We start from the raw sequence: 23,781 nt of genomic DNA, 5'->3' as shown, positions 1-23,781 counted from the left end.
GTACAATTGCAACATTTACGAGGCACTTAAATGGGTATATGAATAGGAAGGGTTTGGAGGGATATGGGCCGGGTGCTGGCAGGTGGGACTAGTTTGGGTTGGGATATCTGGTCAGCGTGGACGGGTTGGACCGAGGGGTCTGTTTCCATGCTGTACATCTCTATGACTCTAAGTGTTATTGACTTAGAGTCATACTGCACTGAAACAAACTTCAGTTCAACACATCCATGCTGACCAATTGTCCGAGACTGACCAAATCCTAATTTCCAGCATTTGGCCCATATCACTCTAAACCCAAATGATTCATCCAGACACCTTTTAAATTATGTAATCGTACTCAACTGTACAACTTCCTTTAGCAGCTTGTTCCACACACACGCAACCATCAGCATAAAAAGATCGTCCCTTACATCCCTCGATCTAACCCCCCATCACCCACAGCACCCCTTGTCCATTCCCCTGCCACACATATCGCCCCATTCATTCACCCCCGTCACCCACAGTGCCCCCTGTATGTACACCTGCCACCCACAACGCCCCCTGTTCATTCTGCCCGCCCCACCATCCACAGTGCCCTATCCATTTCCCCCGCCACCCACAGCACCCCCGTCCATTCCCCTCCCACCCTAAGCACCCCCTGTCCATTCCACTACCCCGCAATTCATAGTACCCTCTGTCCATTCACCCATGGCTCCCATCACCCTCACTGTCCATTCCCCCTGCCACCCACAGCACTCCTGTCCATTTAGCCGGCACACACAGCGCCCCCTGTCAATTTCTCCCCCCCCGCCCCATACAGCGCCCCCTGTCCATTCTCCCTCTCTACTTCTAACACCCTGTCCGTTGTCTCTCACGCCACCCTCTGCACCACTGTTGTTTCTCTTCGCACTCTCTCCCCTCCATCCATTCTCTCTCCCTCACCCTCTGTCGCCATTCATTTTCCATCACTTCCCCCACCCTCTGCCACACAGCCCATTCCCTCTTCCCCCCACCTTCCAACCCCATCCATTCTCTACCCACCCAGTGCCCCTGTGCATTCTCTGTTTCTTTCTCTCCCAACACTCTGCATATCCAATTCGCTCTCTCCTCACCCCATTCTGTATCACTCCTCCCCAGCACTCTGCATCCCCTCCCCCATTTTCTCTCTCTCTTGCCCCTCTCTCATTCTCTGTCACCCCCAGTCTTTCTCTCCGCTCTACCCTCTGCCCCCCTGTCCATTTTTTCTCTCTCTCTCTCTACTCCCCCCCCCGAATCTGTCTCTCTTCTCCCCAGCTTCCCCCTCACTCCAGTCTTTCTCGTGTCTTGAGCCCTCTTTGACGTTGTATCAAGCCCTTCTAAGGAGAGAGACAGAGAGAATGGGTGGTGATGAAGGGAAAGATGAGAAATGGCTGATCTTTACAATTGACAATAGCTAAAATGATATATTCAGAAACATCGTTAAAGTCTGAAAGTACATACATTCTTTTTTTAAAAAATACCTGCTGAAATCTTTCTGAAACTTGCATTTAGGCTACAGCTCAGGACTGGCTGTAAGGGGTGAATGGACAATTCCTAGTCTTGTGTAATTGCTTCTAACTATGTAGAAATAGAGTTGTAGAGCACGGACACAAAGCCTTTCAGGCAAGGCTGACCAGATATCCCAATTTAATCTAATGACCCATTTGCCAGCATTTGGCCCATCTCCTTCTAAACTCTTCATATTCATATACCAATCCAGATGTGTTTTAAATGTTGTAATCGTAGCAGTCATCACCAATTCCTCTCGCAGCTCATTCCAAACGCACAACATACTCTGTGAAAAATTTGCCCCTTAGTTCCCTCCATAAATCTATACCCTGTAGTCCTAGGCTCGCTCCGACTACCCTGGGGAGAAGGCATACAAAAGTTGAGCAGCCAGACAGAATGCAAAAGGAATTAAAAGTTGAACCACAGGAGAAAAAAAATGGCTCCACCCTTTTTTTCTCCTATCGGCATTTGAACACTTAAAAACTGTCAGTAACAGCGACATCTCCACAGATCATACTGCGTGTGCTCCTCGATGTCAGTAAGGCACTACTCACGTTTGGCAGTGTCAGCAAATCACTGCGCATGCTCCTCGCTGTTCGCTGAAGAGGCGTGCGACTAACTTTTGACGAATCAATAGAAAGTCAAGGAGGACCGGAAGAAGAATGGTGCTCCTGCCACTCAGAGCTACCCTATTGTCTGAATGCGGAAGGTGGACCATGAGCTTCTGAACCTACTACTGCTCCACGATCTGAAAGATGATCGAGCTCCAGCCCAGACTGCAACTTCCTTCCTCTGTCCAACATCTGTGAGTATGGCACTCTTTTTTTTTCTCACCCCCTTTTCATTCTGGGATCAAAGGGCGTGGGTTTTGACCATGCTAAATTGCCTATAGTCATCAGGGATGTGTAGGTTAGGTGCATTATTGAGTAGTAAATGTAGAGTAATACGGTAGGAGAATGGGTCTGGGTGAGTTGCTCTTCGGTGGGTCAGTGTGGATGTGTTGGACTGCAGGGATTCTATAAACTATTGACTTGTAGCAACTGAAAGGAAAGGGAGTGAATCCAAAGGGAGGACAACTCAGGAAATGTTGGTCCAGGTCTGTGTCTCAATTTGTAAATAGACAGGCAGGAGGCTGGAAGAACGTAGCAAGCCAGGCAGCATCAGGAGGTGGAGAAGTTGAAGTTTCAGGTGCAACTCTTCTTCAGGACTTGGGGTGAGTATAGGGAGAGCTGCAGAACAAGGGTGTGCTGGGGTCAGCGTGGTGAAGTGGGAATAGGTGAAGACAGGGAGAGGGTACAACCAGGTTGGTTAATTTGTGGAAGGAATCTGGTTGGTGGCATGGAGGAGTGGAAGGGAGTTGGGGAATGGTAAGGGAGGATATCTGAAATTGGAGAACTCAGTGTTGAGTTCTGGGAGCTGTAGGCTGCCCAAGCAGAAGATGAGGTGTTGTTCCTCCAATTTGCAGTTAGGTTCATTGTGGCAATGGAGGAGGCCAAAGATAGTCATGTCAGAAAGGGAGTGGAAGGGGAATTGAAATGGCCAGTGACTGGGAGGTCCGGTTGGCCGCCGCGGACCCGGCTGCGATGCTTGGCAAACCATTCCCCAAGTTTACACTCAGTCTTCCCGATGTAGAGAAGACCATAATTGGCAAACATGTGGCAAATTCAGGACCTCAAAGTGAAGTTAGAGCTTTTGCTGTGAAAAAATGCAGAAAGGAGGTTTATTGTTTCAATGATGATATATTGAGACGTGGAGAAAGTGAGAACTGCAGATGCTGGAGATCAGAGTTGAAAAGTGTGGGCTGGAAAAGCACAGCAAGTCAAGCAGTATCCGAGGAGCAGGACAGCTGACGTTTTTGGCATGAGCCCTTCATCAGAATGATGTGTGGATGTACAAAGGGACCCCAGCATGCTTCTACACCAGTCAATGCCAGTTGTCAGACAGGTGCAGCAAACAATCAGCAAGGCAAGTGGTATGTTAGCAAGAGAAATTGAGTTCAGAAATCCGAATGTCTTCCTGCAGTTTGGGGGTCATTGAATATATTCAAGGCTGAGTTCAATGATTTTTGAACAGCAAAGAAGTGTATGTTTATGGGGAAAGGCAAGAAAATGGTTGAAACACCAGTACAGAACAGTTAGTCATACAGCTTAGAAACAGACCCTTCAGTTCAACTTGTTCATTCTAATTATATTCACAAACTAAACTAGTCACACCTGCCTGTGTTTCGACCAAATCCCTCCAACTTTTCGTATTCATGTACTTATCCAAATGTCTTTTAAACATTGTTACAGTACCTGCATCCACCACTTCATCTGGACATTCATTCCACATACAAATCACTCTCTGTGGGGAAAGATAAGGTGCCCCACATGTCTTTTTAAAATGTTTCTCCTCTCACCTTCATTATTTGCTCGTGAATCTTGAAAACCCCCACCCGACAGAAAGGACACCTGCCGTTCACCTCATCTACTCCCCCTTATGATTTTATAAACCTCTATAAGGTTAACTCTCAACCTACTGTGCTCCAGCGGAAAATGTCCCAGCCTATTCACTTAGATGTTGGTGGATCCATATCCAGTTATGATTTGTTGAATGCTGGTGCAAGCTTGTAAGACCGAATGGCTTACTCCTGCTCCCAATTTTCTCGCACTGTGTCCAGGATAGCAAGAGACCATAAAACATGGGAGTTGAAATTAGGCCATTCAGCCCATCTGGTCTGCTCAATCATTCAAACATGGCTGATAAGTTTCTCAACCCTATTCTCCCACTTTCTCCCTATAACACTCGATCCCTTTGATACTCAAGAACCTATCTATCTCAGTCTTGAATATCCTAAGTGACCTCACCTCCACAGCCTTCTGTGGCAATGAATTCCATAGATTCACCATTCTCCGGCTGAAGACGTTTCTCCTTATCTCTGTTCTGAAAGGTTTTCCCTTCACTTTAAGGCTGGGCCCTCAGATCTTAATCTCTCCAACCAATGGAAACATCTTCCCAACGTCCACTCTGTCCAGGCCATTAAGTATTCTGTATGTTTCAATAAGATACCCCCTGAGTATGGGCCAGTTAATCAGCATGAAACAGACCCTTCAGGATGAGGTACAGCAGGGATTAGGATAGGCAAAGTGAGAGTGGAGGGAGAGTGTGTGGGATGGAGATTTTCAGTTACTTGGTAATAGAAGAGGAAAGAGAGTTCGCTACGAATTAGAATTGATCGGATGGGCCAATAGGCTAAGGAGTAGCAGAGGGACTTTAATTCAGAGAAATGTGATGTTTTGCATTTTGCCATAAGGGGAAAAGACATGCAAAAGCAACAAAATGTCGAGCCACAGGGAACAAAAACTTGTGGCTCCAACCTTTTTTTTCTCCTATTGGCATTTGGACACTCAAAATCTGTCAAGGAACACGAGCATCCCCATTGAGCATTCTATGTATGTTTGCCGGTGTCAGCAACGCAGTGCGCATGTCTGCCGTGTCAGCAAAACACTGGGCATGCTCATCGCTGTCCGCAAAAAAGGCGCGAGACCTTCTTTTGACGAACCAATAGAGAACCCTGGAGGATCGGAAGGAGATTGGCCCTCCTGCCAATCAGAGCCACCCCATTGTCTGAATGCGGAGGTTTCAGCATGAGCTTCTGAAGCTGCTGCTCCTCTCTCTCTGAATGAAGATTGTGCTTCACCCAGACTGCAAATTCCTTCCTCTGTCTAAGATCTGTGAGTATGGCAGTCTATTTTCTCGCCCCCTGTTCCATTTCTTTTTAATTCTGGGGTTCAATTGTTGACTTGCAGAAACTGAGAGGAAAGGGAGTGAATTCTGGAGGGGACAGACTCTGGAAACGTTGGTCCAGGTCTGTGACGCAATGAGCAAAATAGACAGACAGGTGGCTGGAAGAAGAACACAGCAAACCAGATAGCATCAGGAGAAGGAGAAGTGGACGTTTCGGTTTCTTCATGACAGGGGTGGGGGTGTGGGTGGGGGTAGAGGTGCAGATAAAGGGTGTGCTGGGGGCAGGGTGGTGAAGTGGGGATAGGTGAAGACAGGTAGAGGGTACGTCCTGGTTGGTCAATGGGAGGAATGAATCTGGGAGGGAGGGAGGAATGGAATCAAGGGATGGGAAGGGAAGGGCAGGGCGATTTTGTTTTGAAATTGGAGCACTCAATGTTGAGTTCTCCGGGCTGTAGGCTGTCCAGGTGGAAGATGAGATGTTGTTCCTCCAATTTGCGGTTTGGTTTGTTGTGGCAATGGAAGGTCTATGATGGTCATGTCAGAAAGCGAGTGGAAAGGGGAATTAAAATGGATGATGACTGGGAGGTCTGGTTGGCCTCTGTGGACTCAGCTGCGATGTTCAGCGAACCATTCCCTAAGTTTACGCTCTGTCTCCCTGATGTAGAGAAGACCACAATTTGCAAACAGGTGGCAAATGCAGTACCACAATGTGAAGTTATAGCTTTTAATGTGACGAAAAAGCAGAATGGAGGTGTATTGTTTAAATGGTGATATAATGGGATGTGCAGATGCTGGAGATCAGAGTCAAAAGTGTGGTACTGGAATAGCACAGCAGGTTAGACAGCATCCAAGAAGTAGGAGAGTCGATGTTTCGGGCACGAACCCTTCATCAGGACTGATGTGTGGATGTACAAAGAGGCCTCAGCGTCCTTTGGAACCAGTCAATACCAGTTGTCAGATGGGTGCAGCAAGCAATCAGCAAGGCAAGTGGTATCTTAGCAAGAGAAATTGAGTTCAGAAGTGGGGATGTCTTCTTGCAGTTATGGGGACATTGAATATATTCAAGGCTGACTTCATCTAATGTTTGAACAACAAAGAAGTGGATGTTTATGGGAAAAGGCAAGAAAATGGTTTTAAGACCGGTACAGAACAGTTACAGAGTCATACAGCACAGAAACAGACCCTACAGTCGGACTAGTCCATGCTGACTATATTCACACAAACTAAACTAGTCCCACCTGCCAGTGTTTGGCCCATATCCCTCCAAATCTTTCCAATATATGTACTTACCCAAATGTCTTTTAAATGTTGTTACTGTACCTGTATCCACCACTTCCTCTGGATCTTCATTCCACACACAAACCATTCTGTGTAAACAAAAAAAAAGTGCCCCTCATGCCTTTTTAAAATCTTTCTCCTCTCTCCTTCAAATTTGCCGCATAATCTTGAAACCCCACCCTCGGGAAAGGATACCCAGCAGTCATCTCATCTATGCAACTCATGATTTTATAAACCTCTGTAAGATCACCTCTCAAACTATGCTCCAATGAAAACTTCCCAGCCTATTCACCTAGATGTTAGTAGATTCATGTCGAGTTAGGATCTGTTGAATGCTGGTGCAGGCTTCAAAGGCCCAATGGCTGACTCTTGCTCCCAATTCTCACAGTCTGTGTCCAGGACGGCAAGAGACCATAAGACATAGGAGCACATTTAGGTCATTCAGCCCAACGGGTCTGCTCTTCCATTCAATCATGGCTGATAGGTTTCTCAGCTCCATTCTCCTACTTTGTCTCCGTAATCCTCGATCTCCTTGATACTCTAGAACCTATCTATCTCAGTCTTCAATATCCTCAATGACCTGTCCACCACAGCCTTCTGTGGCAGTGAATTCCATAGATTCACGACTGTCTGGCTGAAGAAGTTTCTTCTTATCTCCATTCTTAAAGGTCTTCCCTTTACTCTGAGGCTGTGCCCACTGGTTGGAGAGACTAGAACCAATGGAAACATCTTCCCAACGTCCACTCTGTCCAAGCTGGTCAGGATTTTGAATGTTTCAATTGGAACCCCCCTGAGTGTGGCCCTGTTAATCAGCATGAACCACACCCTTCAGGATGAGATACAGCAGGGATGAGGTTCAACAAAGTGAGAATGGAGGGAGTGTGTGTGGGATAGAGATTTTCAGCTTCAAAGGAATAAGAGAGGAAAGAGAGTTCACTATAAATTAGATTTGATCAGATGGGCTGATGGGCCAAGGAGTGGCAGATGGTGTTTAATTTAATGAAGTGTGTGGTTTGCATTTTGGTCAAGTAATCCAGGCAGGACTGACACAGTTAAGGGGAGTGTTGCAGAACAAAGAGACCTCGAGTGCGGGTTCATAGTTCCTTGAAAGTGGAGTCTCAGGTAGACAGGACAGTGAAGAAGGAATTTGGTAGGTTTTCCTTTATTGGCTAGAGCATTGAGTATAGGAGTTGGGAGGTCATGTTGTGACTGTACAGGACATTGGTTAGGCCACATTTGGAAGACTGCGTTCATTTCTGGTTTCCCTGTTATAGGAAAGATATTGTGAAACTTTGAATAGGATCGGAAAAGATTTACAAGGCTGTTGCCAGAGTTGGAGGGTTTGAGGTACAAGAAGAAGCTGAATAGGCTGGGGATATTTTCCCTGGAGCATCGGAGGCTGAGGGGTGACCTTATACACGTTCATAAGGGGCATGGATAGGGTGAATACCCAAGGTCTTTTGCCCAGGGTAGGGGAGTCCAAAACTAGAAGGCATAAGTTTGAGATGAGAGGGGAATTTTAAAAGGCATCTAGATGGGTACATGAATATGAAGGGTTTAGAGGGATATGGACCACATGCAGGCAAATTGGACTAGATTAATTTAGGATATCTGTTTGGCACAGACGAGTTGAATCGAAGGGTCTGTTTCCGTGCTGTATGACTCTAGTCGTCGGCGGTGAAAGCAAAAGGGTCGTTGTGAAGACTGGACTTTCAAAGCAGCTTTCAAGGATGTTTTGCTCTTACTGGGAACAGAAGAATTTGACTGAAGTGTGTCGGTGTTAATGCCTTGATGTCTCATTTTGTTCCCACCTTTCTGGGGATGTTAACCATTTCATGTCTGGTTGTTCATCAAGAAGCTGAATTGCAGGTTCACCCTGAATTGACAAACTTTTGTTTTGCTTTCCAAAATCAGACTTGCTCACTGTCAGCAGGAGCCCAATGTTGTGAAAGATATTAACTTTCAGGTGGAGTTACCCAATTGATGTTTTCGCTTTTCTGCCCCTGTAAGATCCTGAATCAGCACTTTCAGGAGGATTAGTTAGAGCAGAGGGAGAGAGAGAGAGTGGGATGGTGTTTTCCTTTTTGAGGAACAACAAAAGAAAAGAATATTCTGCAGAAAGTAGAATTGCTTGTTCTGAATTTCAACCCTGCAATGGTAATAATGACTTTTGTAATCTCTTTTTGCAGAGTATTTGAAGATCTGAAGACAGAAGTTTCAAAATCAACAGAGAAGGCCGCCTGCCCAAAACATTGACTCTCCTGCTCCTCGGATGCTGCCTGACTTGCTGTGCTTTTCCAGTGCCGCACTTTTCAACACTGACTCTCCAGCGTCTGCAGTCCTCACTTTGACGTCAATGTCTGACAGTCACTCAATCCATCGGGACCGCAACAATTTTCAACTATAATTCTGTGAGAAGGAGCAAAGCTTTTTGGTTCCTGTTTCGGTACATTTTCAGCGTCAGTGGGACTGGATGAGAAATCCTGTTGGTGCAGCGCACTGAATGTGGATCATGTAACAGCGATACGGTCTGGAAAGAGGAATTCACGGCAGAGAGGGACTGTACACGCATTTGTGTGCAGCGCAAGCTTCAGCCATGGAGAAACCAGAGGAATCCTGCCCTTTGGAGAAACCATGGAAGTGTGGCAACCGTGGAAAAGGCTTTCATGTCCCATCTGTCCTGGAGTCTCATTGGCGCAGCCACACTGGGGAAAGGCCGTTCTCCTGCCCTGTCAGCGGGAAAGTCTTCAGCGATTCCTCCATCCTGCTGAAGCACTGGCGGGCCCTGACAGGACAGCTGAAAGGCCTCTCCCTCGTGTGGACCCGCCAGTGCTTCGGCAGGGTGGAGGAATTGCTGAAGACTTTCCCGCAGTTGGGGCAGCAGAAAGGCATCTCCCCCAAGTGCAGGAAGGCCTTCAGCAATTCCTCTTCCCTGCTGAAGCACCGGCGGGTCCACACTGGGAAGAGGCCCTTCAGCTGCCTGAGTGCTGGAAGGCCTTCAACAATTCCTCCAACCTGCTGACCCACTGATGGGTCCACACGAGGGAGGGGCCATTCTCCTGCACCGAGTGCTGGAAGGCCTTCAGCGATTCCTCCGCCCTGCTGAAGCACCAGCGGTTGCACACAGGGAGAGGCCTTTCAGTTGCCACGAATGCGGGAAGGCCTTCAGCAATTCTTCCAACCTGCTGAGGCATTGGCAGGTCCACATTGGGGAGAGTCCATTCTCCTGCCCCGAGTGCTGGAAGGCCTTCAGCAATTCCTCTGCCCTGCTGAAGCACCAGCAGGTCCACACAGGGAAGAGGCCATTCAAATGCCCTGAGTGTGGGAACGCCTTCAGCAATTCCTCTGCCCTGTTGAAGCACCAGTGGGTCCACACTGGGGAGAGGCCGTTCTCGTGCCCCAAGTGTGGGAACGCGTTCAGCAATTCTTCCACCCTGCTGAAGCACCAGCAGATTCACACTGGGGAGAGGCCAATCACCCACTCTGTGCAGGAAGGGCATCACCCGCACCTCCCACCGACAGAGCCACCAGCGAGTTCATGTGCCATCGCAAGGGTAGTGAAGGAACAATGGCCGAGTGCCATTATTGACTGGACCAATAGTAAAAGAAGTGAGGTGGCATGGGGGGGAGCGGAGGGGAGTGTGCGCGCTTTGACCTCGAGCTGTTTAAAAAGTAGCTACTTTTTCTACACCTTTTTTGCTGGGGAGATCTGAAGCTGTAACAAAGTTGGGTCACAATAAAGGTTACTGAACTTATGGCCAGGCTCAGACTCTCAATGAAAGCTTTGTGCTCCAAGAGGTTTTTGTTTTAAAGCTGCTCATTTCTTTCCAATGTCGTGTATCAGGTGGAGCAGTGAATGAGTAGCTGGTATCATTAGAAATTGTAAATTTTTCAGGAGCGCAGAGTGCATCGTTTCATCGTCATTGTACAATTTACTGGCAGCACCAAGGTGTGGGCTGCGTTCACTAGAAATGATATGGAGGAGCCAGTGTTGGACTGGGAAGGACAAAGTTAAAAATCACACAACACCAGGTTATAATCCAACAGGTTTATGTGGAAGCACTAACTTTTGGAGCAGTGCTCCTTCATCGGGTAGCTGTGAAGCAGGATCAAAAGGCACAGATTTTGTAGCCAAAGTTCAGTGTCATGCAACTGATAGGATATATTGAACAAACCTGGATTGCTGTTAAGTCATTCACCTTTTAGAATGGGTTGCAGGTTTCAGTTCATTAATATGTAAATCCCAGAACATCCTTTCTGTCACGTTCTCAAGATGACTTAAGATTTCATTAAAAAAAGTGATAGCTCAGAAAATGCGTGAACGGTGTAGGGTTTGAGTCTGTCAGTATCCCAATCTTGAATTAGACTGGTTCTATTTCCAAAGTAGGAACTTTATAAAATATTACATGAATTGGCTGCCTGCAGACTGTGCACATTTTGAGCAAAATTGAAAGTATCTGCAAATGTAATTCTGCCAATACAAATTCACCCCATAGAGTTATATGTGTGTGTGTGCGTGCATGAGAGAGTGTGATTGTGTGCATGAGAGTTTGTGCGTGAGAGTGTGTGTAAGAGTGTTTGCATGCTTGGTAAATTGTGAGTGTGATGGAATATAAGCCTGTGAGAGTGTTGGGGGGTTGTATGTGTGTGTGTGTATGAGAGAGGTGTGAATAAAAGCGAGGGGTTGCATTTTGCTAAAACAAGGAAGTGCAAGACTTGTACAATTAATGGTAGGACCTTGGGTTGTATTGCAAAACAGTGAGAAGTTCAGCTACATAGTTCTTTGAAAGTTGCATCACTGGTAGACATGGCGGTTAAGAAGTCATTTAGCACCATTCCCTTCACTGTTTCACCATTGAGGATAGGAGATTGGACATCATGTTGAGGTTGTGCAGGATGTTGGTGAGGACACTTTCCAGGTACGGAGAGCATTTCTGGTGGCTCTGTAACAGGAAGAATTCTATTAAGAGGGTTCGGTAAAGATCTACCAGGATGTTCCCAGGACTGGAGGGTTTGAGCTATAAGGAGAGGCTGGGACTTTTTTCATTGGAGCACAGGAGGATGAGGGGTGACCTTATTGAGATTTATAAAATCATGAGGAGTGGAGGTAAGGTGAACAGCAAAGAGGGAGCTCAAAACTACGGGCATTTTTTTCAAGATGAGAGGAGAGAGATTTAAAAGGAACCTGAGGGGCAATGTTTTGACAGAGGGTGGTTTGCATGTGGAATGAACTTGCTGAGGAAGTGGTAGATGTAGGGGCAGTTACAACGTTTAAATGATATTTGGATGGGTACATGAATAGAAAGGTTGAAGAGGGATGAAAGCAAATTACTGCAGATGCTGGAATCTGAAATCAAAAGAGAAAATGCTGGAAAATCTCAGCAGGTCTGGCAGCATCTGTAAGGAGAGAAAAGAACTGACGTTTCGAGTCTAACTGACCCTTTGTCAAAGGTTTAAGAGGGATATGGGCCAATTGCAGGCAAGTGGGACTAGTTTAGTTTGGGAATCCTGGTCGGCATGGATGAGTTGGACGAAGTGTCTGTTTTTGTGCTATATGTCTCTGAACCAAAGAAGTGATCTTATTGAAACCAATAGAATTCTGAAAGGGGCTTGACAGGATAGATGCAGATAAAATGCTCCATTGTGGAAGGAGTCATAGAATCCCGACAATGTGGAAGCAGGCCTTTCAGCCCATCTATTCCACACTGGCCCTCCGAAGAGCATCCCACCCATACCCATCCCGTTACTCCATATTTCCCATGGCCAGTCCACCCTAACTGGCACATCCCTGGGCACTATGGGCAATATAGTACAACCAATCCACCCTACCCTACACCCTTATCTATAAATTACCTTCTCGAGAATGTAATTTAAATGCAGAACTTTTCTAAGAAAAATGTCAGTCTGACAACATTGGGACTCAGACAGAATTCACACCTATTGTCTCTTAAAGGGATATTTCTGCTTATAAATAGGGCAACGTCTCCTCGAAATGTAGATTCATTTAGATATGACTGCGTCACTTTACATATTAAGATATTCCTTTTAATGTGCACGCATCCGTTTGAAATATAATCTTGTCCATTTAAATCTCTTTATTTGCAGAAATAGCCCGTTAAAATGTCCATGCCTTTTAAAATGCAGATTTCCCCCTTTAGATATGACGCCGTTCCGTTGGATGTCGGAATATCTGTTTAAATTGAGCCGTGAGCTTTCCCAATGTAGACAGGGCTCCTGGAAACGTGGCAGTGTCCCCCCTGCAGCTGCAGAGTGAGACAGGAGAGTTTGTTTTTGTGAATGAGCAGTTGTAGCGCGAGGTGGCTGTTGCTTGGTGACGGTGAGGCTCCCCCGGCCCCGCCCATCCCCCCGTGCAGACGTCACGCGGGGGTGAAGGCGGTTGGGAGGAGAAGTCGCTCGAGCGGGGAAGCGGCGGGAGGGCGGCCGTTAGGAAAATGGCGCCGTGCGGCCCGGGGCAGACACCCGTCACTGGGCACCGCCGCCTTCCTGGCGCAGCTGCTGTGTCACGGCCACACCGGCCGGCTGTACAGCAGGCAGGAGCCGGTGAACATTCTGGAGGCGGATGGGGTTAAGGGCCTGCTTGGGAACTCGTCGGCCGCCTGGGTGGTGGAGTTCTACTGGTCGTGGGGCGGCCCCTGTGTCAACTATGGGGCCACCTGGAAGGTACTGGGCCCGGGAGGTGAAAGATGAGGCAGGTTGGGGGGGGACGGAGGGGAAGGAATGTGGGGCCTGTCCTGTCATAGTGACATTTTACACTCACTTTCCATCTGCTTTTACTGGCGCTTGTGCTGTTTACCCCTCACTGTTACTTGTGCAATTCCTTAGACTAGTGTGTAAATACTAGTGAAGGAGATTATGCACCAGCATATGTTCCTCAGTCATTGAAGGGGCAGGACCTGTGGAGAATGGTTAGTAAAGCATGTGGTGTGCTAAGCCTGGTTAACATGGATATAGTTTGTTATTTGTCAAATTATACTTTGTATTATTTAGAGTCGTCAGAGTTGTACAGCACGGAAACAGACACCTTTGGTCCAACCCCTCCATGCCGACCAGATATCCTAAATTAATCTCGTCCCATTAGCCAGCACTTGGCTCATATCCCTCTCAACCCTTCCCATTTATATACCCATCCAGATGCCTCTTAAGTGCTGTAATTGTACCAGCCACCACCACTTCTTCTGGCAGCTCATTCCATACACACACCACCCCACCCTCTGCATCGAAAAGTTGCCCCTTATGTATACCTTTTATATATTTCCGCGCTCACCCTAAACCTATGCCCTCTCGTTCTGAACTTCACCCCGACACTGGGGAAAAGTCAAAAACGTTGAGCAGCCAGACAAGATGGAAAAGCAATAAAATGTTGTGCCGTATGGGGAAAACAATTATGGCTCTACCCTTTTTTTTCTCCTATTGGCATTTGACACTTAAAATCTGTCAATAATACCAGCAGCGCCACTGAGCATATTGTGTGCGTTCCTGTGTTAACAAGCACGGCCATGTTCACCGGTGTCACCAAAACATTGCACATGTTCCTCACTGTCGGCAGAAAGGTGTGAGACCTTCTTTTGATTGACCAAGAGTACGACACACTCATTTCTCATCCCCTTTTCCATTTATTTTCCATTGTGATGTTCAATTGTTGACTTGCTGCAACTGAAAGGAAAGGGAGTGAATCCAGGGAGGGGACAGACTTGGGAAAAGTTGGGCCAGGTCTGTGACTTAATTGGCAAAATAGACATGCAGGAGGCTGGAAGAACGTAGCAAGCCAGGCAGCATCAGGAGGTCAAGTCGATGTTTTGGGTGTCACCCTTGTTGAGGACTGGGGATGGGTGTAGGGAGAGCTGCAGAACGATGATGTGCTGGGGGCAAGGTGGTGAATTGGGGATAGGCGGGGACAGGGAGAGGGTACAACCTGGTAGGTCAGTGGTAGGAAGGAATCTGGTTGGTGGCGGCAGGGAGGGGCTAGGAAGGAATTCAAGGGGTGGCGAGGGAGGTTATTTGAAATTGGTGAACTCCATGTTGAGTCCACCAGGCTGTAGGCTGCCCAGGTGGAAGATATGTTGTTCCTCCAATTTGCGGTTTGGTTCGTTGTGGCAATGGAGGAGGCCAAAGATGGTCATATCAGAAATGGAGTGGGAAGGGGAATTAAAATGGGTGGCGACTGGGAGGTCTGGTCAGCCTCTGCGGACTGGTCCCCAAGTTTATGCTCAGTTTCCCCAGTGTAGAGAAGACCACAATTGGCAAACACGTGGCCAATGTGAAGTTAGAGCTTTTGCTGTGTAAAAAAAAAGCAGAAAGGAGGTGCTTTGTTTAAATGTTGATATAATGTTTTGGGATTTGGAGAAAGTGAGGACAGCAGTTGCTGGAGATCAGAGTCGAAACGTGTGGTGCTAGAAAAGCACAGCAGATCAAACAGCATTCCAGGAGCAGGAGAATTGACATTTTGGGCATGAACCCTTTATCAGGAATGACGTGTGGATGTACAAAGGGACCTCGGCATCCTCTAGGAGAAAGTGAGGACTGCAGATGCTGGAGATCAGAGCTGAAAATGTGTTGCTGGAACAGCGCAGCAAGTCAGGCAGCATCCAAGGAGTAGGAGAATCGACGTTTCGGGTATGAGTTTCCTGAAGAAGGGCACATGCCCGAAACGTCGATTCTCCTACTCCTTGGATGCTGCCTGACCTGCTGCGCTTTTCCAGCAACACATTTTCAGGCCTCAGCGTCCTTCCTCACCAGACAATGCCAGTTGTCAGGTGCAGCGAGCAATGAGTAGTGCAAGTGGTACATTAGCAAGAGGAATTGAGTTCAGAAGTGGGGATTTCTTCCTGCAGTTAAGGGGTCATTGAACATATTCAAGGCTGAGTTCATGTGATTTTTGAACAACAAAGAAGTGGATGTTTATGGGGCGGGGGGAAGGTGAGAAAATGTCTGGACATTCATTCCACACACAAACCACACTCTTTTTTTAAAAAATGCTGCCCCTCAAGTCTTTTTAAAATCTTTGTTCTCTCACCTTCAAAATTTGCTGCCTATCCTCAGTGACCTGGCCTCCATAGCTGTCTATGGCAATGAATTCCATAAGTTCACCACTGTCTGGCTGAAGACGTTTCTCCTTCTCTCTTTCTAAAACGTCTTCCCTTTATCTAAGGCTGTGCCCTCCGCTCCTTGTCTCTCCTACCCATGGAAGCATCTTCCCAACGTCCACTCTGTCCCGGCTGGTCAGTATTTTGACCCTTCAGAGTAGGGATTCGGTTCAGCAAAGTGAAAACAGAGGGGGCCTGTGTGGTATGGAGACTTTCAGCTTCTAGGGTATAAGAGAGCAAAGAGAGTTTGCTAGAAGTTAGAATTTCTGGGGTGGGCAACAGGCTGAGGAGTGTCAGATGGAGTTTAATTCAGAGAAATGAGGTATTGCATTTTGGTTGAGCAATCCAGGCAGGACTGACAGTTAAGGGGAGTGTTGCTAAATAAAGAGATCTTTGAGTTGCAGGTCGATAGGCTAGTGAAGAAGGCGTTTGGTATGATTTCCTTTATTGGTCAGAGCATTGAATAAAGGAGTTGTGAGGTCACATTGTGGCTGTACATTGGTGAGGGCATTTTTGGAAACTACGTTAATTTCTGCTCCCCCTGATATAGGAAAGAACTTATGAAAATTTGAAAGGGGTCGTGAGAATGTTTGTAAGGAAAACTTGTCCTTCAGCATTTAGACTAAAATGTAATGTTGAATTATAGAACACATTTGCTCCACACTAGAAAATAGACAGGCAGGGAGGGTAAGGCATATAAGAACATTTGCCTTAACATCAGTGAATTTGTATAAACAGGATATTGAGTGATCACATTCACGGCAGTTCCTTTGTGAAATGAATAAGTGTTTGATTCTGACCTCGAAATGAAACTCGGTATCAATTACTTCTCTCCCGAATTATTGCCTTTCACTCCTCCCACCCTGCCCCCTGTAAAAACGCCAACCCATTCTCCCAATTCCTTCGTCTCCGCCGCATCTGCTCCCAGGAGGACCACTTCCAAAAACGTACAACCCAGATGTCCTCCTTCTTCAAGGACTGCAATCTCCCCCCCGACGTGGTCGACGATGCCCTCCACCGCATCTCTTCCACTTCCCGCCCCTCCAACCGCCACCAGGACAGAACCCCACTGGTCCTCACCTACCACCCCACCAATCTCCATGTACAGCACATCATCCACCGTCATTTCCGCCACCTTCAAACGGACCCCACCACCAAGGATATATTTCCCTCCCCTCCCCTATCAGCATTCCATAAAGACCACTCCCTCTGTGACTCCCTCGTCAGATCCACACCCCCCACCAACCCAACCTCCACTCCCGGCACCTTCCCCTGCGACCGCAGGAGGTGCAAGACTTGCGCCCACACCTCCCCCCTCACCTCCCTCCAAGGCCCCAAAGGAAACTTCCATATCCGCCACAAATTCACCTGCACCTCCACACACACCATCTATTGCATCCTCTGCACCTGATGTGGCCTCCTCTATATTGGGGAGACAGGCCGCCTACTTGCGGAGCGTTTCAGAGAACACCTCTGGGACACCTGGACCAACCAACCCAACCACCCTGTGGCTCAACACTTCAACTCCCCCTCCCACTCCACCAAGGATATGCAGGTCTTTGGACTCCTCCATCGCCAGACCACAACAACATGACGGTTGGAGGAAGAGCGCCTCATCTTCCGCCTAGGAACCCTCCAACCACAACGGATGAACTCTGATTTCACCAGTTTCCTCATTTCCCCTCCCCCCCCCCTCCCCCCCCCCTCCCCCCCCTCCCCCCCCTCCCCCCCCTCCCCCCCCCGGACACACTTTCCTCATTCCTGAAGAAGGGCTTATGCCCGAAACGTCGATTCTCCTGTTCCCTGGATGCTGCCTGACCTGCTGCGCTTTTCCAGCAACACATTTTCAGCCCTTTCACTGTTATCTGTCTAGTTCAGAACATGCAGTGCTTTTGTAAAAAAAAAAATTCATATAAAGAAAGCGTGTTTGTCACAGCACCGCCTTTGTAAAAAAACTTGTGTATAAAGATATTATACAGAGTAGCCCGCCAGGGCTCTTGGAAGAAGAGAGATTGCTACTCTTCTGGGTTAATAGAATCCAGTTAGCTTGTCTTATAGGTATCAGTGTTATGCTGTCACGGTGATGGTATTAATGAAGGGGATAATTTAAAATTAAACTAAACTGTCTGTAAGAGTTTTATTTTTATTCCAGACTTCCAAAGAGTACGATCTCCGGGATGAACCAAGATAGGCTGACAGGTCTGAGTCCACAAGGGACTCCCTGGGCTGTCTCAATTTGGCGCTGCAAGCAGGGTTCCAACAAGGGCTACATTTGAGTGAAACTGGAAAAGAGGAGTTCCATCGAAGGGTTGGACTCAAGACCAATGGGCCCAAAGGTAAAATTGTACCTTGATTACTCTCTGTCTACATCTGTGTGGTGTTTCCCCCATTTCACTCTCTCGGTACCCTGACGGAACCCTAAATGAGATCGTTTAAATAGGACTAAAAACAGAAACTGTCAGGATTTTACAATGTTGAGAATGTTTTGCAGAAATCATTAGTCTTGTTGTTCATTGTCGGGTTGTTGATTAGTGAAAGTTTTAAGTCGAGATTATCTTCTCTGTTGTATCTATTCATCTTGGCTTGTCTTGATTTGCTGTTTGTGTTGTTTGTTAGTTATAGTTTTGTTCTGTTGGGTGTTCTTCATTTATGAAATAGAGGGTGGCTGCTGCTTTTGTCATTTATATCAAAAAAAAGCTGGCCAGTGATACAATTCTTGCATACTTGGTTAAGCAACTATGTGCCACATCCAGGATTTATGAGAAATCTGGAATGTGAGTGCCTCATTTCTCTTAAAATGTTCATGTGTATGTACGAGAGAGTGCGCATGTGAGACAGACAGAGACTCAGCACTGATTCCCTGCAGCTTGCAGAAAGTTTAATCCTGTGAGATTTGGTTTGGATGCACATTTGCTTGTTGATGAATGAATGTTTGCGTTTGTACTTTGTGGGGTTGGAGCCCTTGTTGATCAGTAGTTTTGTGAAGATTTAAAGTAGGTCGGATAACTGTGAGTGTGCCCCTAGATAAGATGGAAGACAAATGTCCCCTAACAGAAATAACAAGTCTGTATTATTAATTATGAGAAACAATTAAGGAGGATATCAGCTGCAGCTGCTCAACAGAATAAGGATTGGTCTCTCGGAGGCACACATGATTTAACTCTATTCACTAAAATTGAACAAGGGATTTGGGAAAAAAGAAAGGGAAGTAAGCAGAAAGAAGTCTTATCAGAGTGGGAAAGGGTAGCTCGGGGAAAAATGGGAAAAATCCATGCAATCATCATGGAGACAAAACTGTATTAAAAGGGGAGATAGTCCATTAACTGAGGAAGGATGTGAACTAAATTGGACAGAACTAAAACATAAATGTGAAGCACATGATTTAGAAGCAGAATTGGGATAGGCAAGGGAGAAAATTTAAAAAACGCGAAGATTCAGAATCTACGTTGAAACGTCAAGGGCACCAAAGAAAAAGGAAACTGATGAACAAACAACAGACTGCAATTGCAGCTGCGCAGTACGAAGCTGACAAGGACTGTTCCTTATACCCCACCCTCCCCTCTTCCATAGACCCATTACAAAGGAATCCTGATCAGTTTGTAGATGGTGGGGGAGATATTGATTCGGAGGAGGAAATATTTTATGCTTCTAATCCTGTCAGCTGACCACCTCCGGTTCCCTGCCTGAACCCTCCCCCCTTACTCTGATGACGAACGTGCCAAGGCTCATGACCTCCCCCCAGCTGTCCTGCCGAATAAGAATTCGGCTTACCACAAACCCGGTGCCTACTGTACTAGGAGTCAATTAAAATTAAAACCTGGAAGAAACACTGAAGAGACTCCTTTTGATTTCCACTGCCCCTAAACTAATAAGTCCCGAAGACACTGATGATTTGCAATCAAAGTCTCAGGACCTTAATATCAGACCTTGCACTCACCCTGATGTGGGAGGGCCAAAAAGAAATTTCCCGAATAGAAGAGGTCCCTAACCCACAGGCTCTGAATCCGGGACAAGCCCAATTTATGGATCTTTATCAACCATGGAAACCTCATGACTGTCAAGCATTATCAATAAGGCTGCAGATTATTGAAGGAATCCTGAGGGATCTGTTAATTACATTAATAGGACTAAGACCATTTATAATGCTGCCTCCCAAGACCTAATTCACCTCAGAATGCAGCTTTTTGCCTGAAAAATGGGCGGGTTCTGAGAAATTTTACAAGGTAATAATCATACCCAGCTTGTAGTCTGGCACCCGGCGGAAACTATCAGATTGGATTATTACCTGTCTCCATCAAGCAGTGCATCGTGTAGTTGATGTGGGTAAAGTCTTAACATGTAAACCCAGCTCAGGCGAAGAGGCTGAGGAGTTCCTTACCTGTTTTAAGGAATGCTATGGCGCTTCCTCTGGTGACACTAACTACCTACAAGAATGATCATCCCAATTTAATGCCCTATGTATGATTCTTACCTGATCAGGTACAGAAAGCTATTAAAACACACAATATCCACTGGCAAGATGCTGAGGATGCACAATTCAGCCGAGAGGTTTGTTACTTCTGAGAACTAAAGGATCCCAAGAGTAAGGCTACCATCGGCACGGTCAAGACAGAACTTGCCCAAACTACAGTGGCTAACCTTAAACCCGGTATTCAAAGAAGACCTTTACGTCTGCAAGGTCAGTCAAGCTAGCAAATGAAACTCTCATACTATCGTCCAGTATGGCACGACAGTAGAAATGGTACTGTGTATTCACAACATCCCAATGGACCTTGCGGTCCTCCTATGTATCCTTCCCCAACAGTCCATGATGCCCCTATACACCCTCTCATTACTCTTCACTTCCTCCCCCACCCCCTAGAGTCCCCCAACAACTACACCTTTGTTTCAATTGCAGTGAACCAGGACATTGGTCCAAGAACTGCCCTTTCCGTAGCAGACCCTGGTTCATCACCGCAGTAAAAACAACAGACAATCTCCTGGTCTCCCTCCCCAGTGACCTCAGCAGGTTGCCCCTTTTACTGCACAAAACCCTTTTCAAAACTGACTCCCGGATATAGAGCAGCTTCCTGCTTTGAATTTTCCCATACTTACCGCTAGCCCAGAAGATGGACCTATGCTAATTCTTAACCATAATGGCCACGATATTGAATTTATGTTTGACACAGGAGCCACTGTTTCATCACTTCCCATCCATCTTTCTAATGCTTTTGATTTTCAAATCTCGGACGATGATGAAATCCTGCAATGTTTTGATGGTTCCTCTAATAAACATGCATACGCTGTCCCTCTGACAGTGGTGTGGAAAACTTGTGCCATGCTCCCTTTTTGCTTTGTTGTTACTAATGGATTACGTATCCCTCTACTCGCTAGAGATCTCCTCTGTCCTCTAAATATTACTATTGAATGTCATGATGGCATCCTGATTCAGGATCCACCTCATTTTGTTCAATGCATCAATACCAAACCAAAGCCTCCTCGATGGTGGTCATTTGATTTGGATCCTTATGCTTTTGATCCTATTTTACATAACGTCCCTCACCCCCACATTATTTTAGCTTATGACTCATCCGGGAATGATCTCAGGTTTGAACAGATACTATAATCCCTTACTGGGCACGACTCCGCACGCTTGGGTGATTGGTGAGATCAGATCACCAGCTGGTGTCAGTTCCTCTTCATAGCTGGAAAACTGGCCCTCTCATTTTCCCCTGTGTCACCACTCACTTGAACCCAGAACATAAAACCTAAGAAGTAGGTTTTGACACTAAGACTCTTTTTGATCATGCTGATCAAACTTGCTGTGAAATTCAGCCGCTCACTCAAGGATCAATCCTATTTTATGCACAACCTTAGTCGATTCATGGCAGCCTGCATCATCATCATGCCCACCATCACCCGCAGGACTCAGTATACCCTGGAATCTGGATGGACTCTAAAACACAAGTGGGCCTTGCTAAGGTCCCACCCATCATTGTTCTGATCAAACCTAATTCTGTCCTCCTGTCTATATCTCAATACCCCCTGAAACCAGAAGGTGAAGCTGGCATTCAACCTGTCATTGCTTTATTTCTACAGCAAGGCCTTCTAGTACCATGCCATTCTTCTGTCAATACACCTATCTTTCCGATCCCTACACCGGGATGTCCTGAATGTCGTTCACGACCTTCGTGAAGTAAATAAAATCATTGAGGCTCATAATCCTCCAGTTGCTAATCCTGCTACTATCCTCAGCCAAGTTCCAGTTGATGCCAAGCTCTTCACTATCGTTGACCTCCAACATGCATTCTTTTGTCTTCCTTTACATCCAGATAGCCCAATACATTTTTGCCTCCTTTTAAGGGCCACCAATATATGTGGACTTGCCTACCTCAAGGGTTTATTCAGTCGCCGACACTCTCTTCAGAGACTCTTCATGCCCAGCTTGAAATATTTGAATTTTCTGGAGACGCTACCCTAGTTCAATACATCGATGACCTCCTCGCTAGCCCTGACAAAGTGTCCAATCACACTGACTCCACTACCTTTCTCAACCATCCACATCAATGTGGCTCTCTTGTACCCCCCAGCAAAGTTAAGACTAATCAGAAAGAAGTTAAGTTCCTAGGTACTCTCATTTCTGAATTCGATTGGTGCTTGACACCTGAACGTATTGATCCTATTCTTTGTATTGCCCCTCCAACCACTCCTAAACATAAGGTAGTTTCTCAACCTCATCAATTATTGCCGACAATGGATTCCTAATTGTGCCCTTCTGACCCAAACATTATCTCCCCTGTCCTCGTCTAATGAGCCTTAACGGTATGAACTCACCCCATAGCAACTACAAGTCTTTATGGAGCTTAAAACTGCCCTCTCTTCAGCACCCACACTAGGCCGATGTTTGTATGACTGCCACTTTCATCTTTATGTTGCCATCCTTGATACCTGTGCTTCAGCTGTTCTCACCCATCAGCATGGCTCCTCTTGGCGCCCTATTGCCTATTTTTCTACTCAACTTGACCCCATTGCTCAAGGTATGCCTTCCTGCACCCAGATTCTCTCTGCCATCCATACTATGGTAGTGGCTGCCTCTAATAAAACTTTACATCAAAATGTAGAAGTCTGTACCTCGCATTCTGCAGTATCCTTGCTGATTTCTAAATATACTCAACACCTCGTTAAGGTTCGTCTCAGTCGCTGTGAGGTTTCATTACTTCTGAATCCGTTTCTCTCCTTTAAATGCTGCTCTAACATTAACCCTCTACATTCCTGCAGGAAGAACCGCTTGAACTGCCTGATCCTCCCCATGATTGTGTTCTCATAAATGAACTTGTTACTAAACCATGTCCTGATCTTACGGACAACACAGATGTGATCAACAAAACTGGTCAAGATGCAGGGAAGATACTTGCCCAACTGTTGTCTGATTCAAATGGATGGAAGTTTACTTGCTGGCTATGATCGCTGTGTGGATGGATTGTACTGATAGTCCTTGGTCTCATCCTAGGAATATACACTGTCGTCCGCTTATGCATGAAATGGACTGTACATTGTTTTTCACCTAAGCCAAAGAAGAGTCTGCTTAATTGACCCTTGTCTAACCCTCTACCTCTATGCCTGAACTTCCATGCTGAAATCCAGTATCTTTCAGACTCTGCTTCTCTGGACGATGACCTGGCAGAGGAGGCACTTGACTTATTTGAAAATACAAATTGACTGAATGGACTAATTATTGTTATAAGCCAAGTAGTTGTCATGAAATAACAAAAGAAGGGAATAAGAAAGTCTATAGCATAAAACTTGTTTTTAAACATTTAAACTAAAATATAATGTTGAATTATAGAGCACATTTGCTGCACACTAGAAAATAGACAGGCAGGGAGGCTTGGTAAAAGGGGAGAACTCAAGGTATGCAGAAGATAACCAAATGATAACAGGATACCCTAAGGCAATTAAGTACATTTGCCTTAACAGTGAATCTGTGCAAATAGGACACAGAGTGATAACATTCATGGCTGTTCCCTTGTGAAATTAATGACAGCGTTTGATTCTGACCCCGAAACGAAACTTGGTACTGTCAAAAACCTTGTAATTGACAGTCAGGTCCTGTTAATTATAATAGATTCCTATTACCCTTTGCAAGCTAGGCAAACAGAGGGAAAACATCTTTGCTGTTAAAAGTCCC

At 46.3% G+C, this 23,781-nt stretch overlaps 1 protein-coding gene across 4 annotated transcripts in view; it reads left to right on the top strand.

The window, feature by feature from the left end:
• The window catches only part of LOC148142773 (uncharacterized), a 46,541-nt gene that overhangs the window by 7,508 nt on the left and 15,252 nt on the right, over positions 1 to 23,781 (top strand). For 2 of the 4 annotated variants that reach the window (XM_087973834.1, XM_087973831.1), the window contains exons 1-2: positions 12,935 to 13,071; positions 17,767 to 17,950. The gene's annotated coding sequence lies outside the window, so the exon portion shown is untranslated. The other 2 variants (XM_087973833.1, XM_087973832.1) reach the window with 2 other exon arrangements.

The sequence above is a fragment of the Chiloscyllium plagiosum genome, unplaced genomic scaffold (assembly GCF_037043375.1).
Source record: "Chiloscyllium plagiosum isolate Xiang-an unplaced genomic scaffold, Cpla_swu_hap1 HiC_scaffold_27, whole genome shotgun sequence".
Taxonomy (NCBI): Eukaryota; Metazoa; Chordata; class Chondrichthyes; order Orectolobiformes; family Hemiscylliidae; genus Chiloscyllium; species Chiloscyllium plagiosum.
The sequence above is the reverse complement of the archived record's forward strand: the minus strand, read 5'-3'. Positions and strand labels throughout refer to the sequence as shown.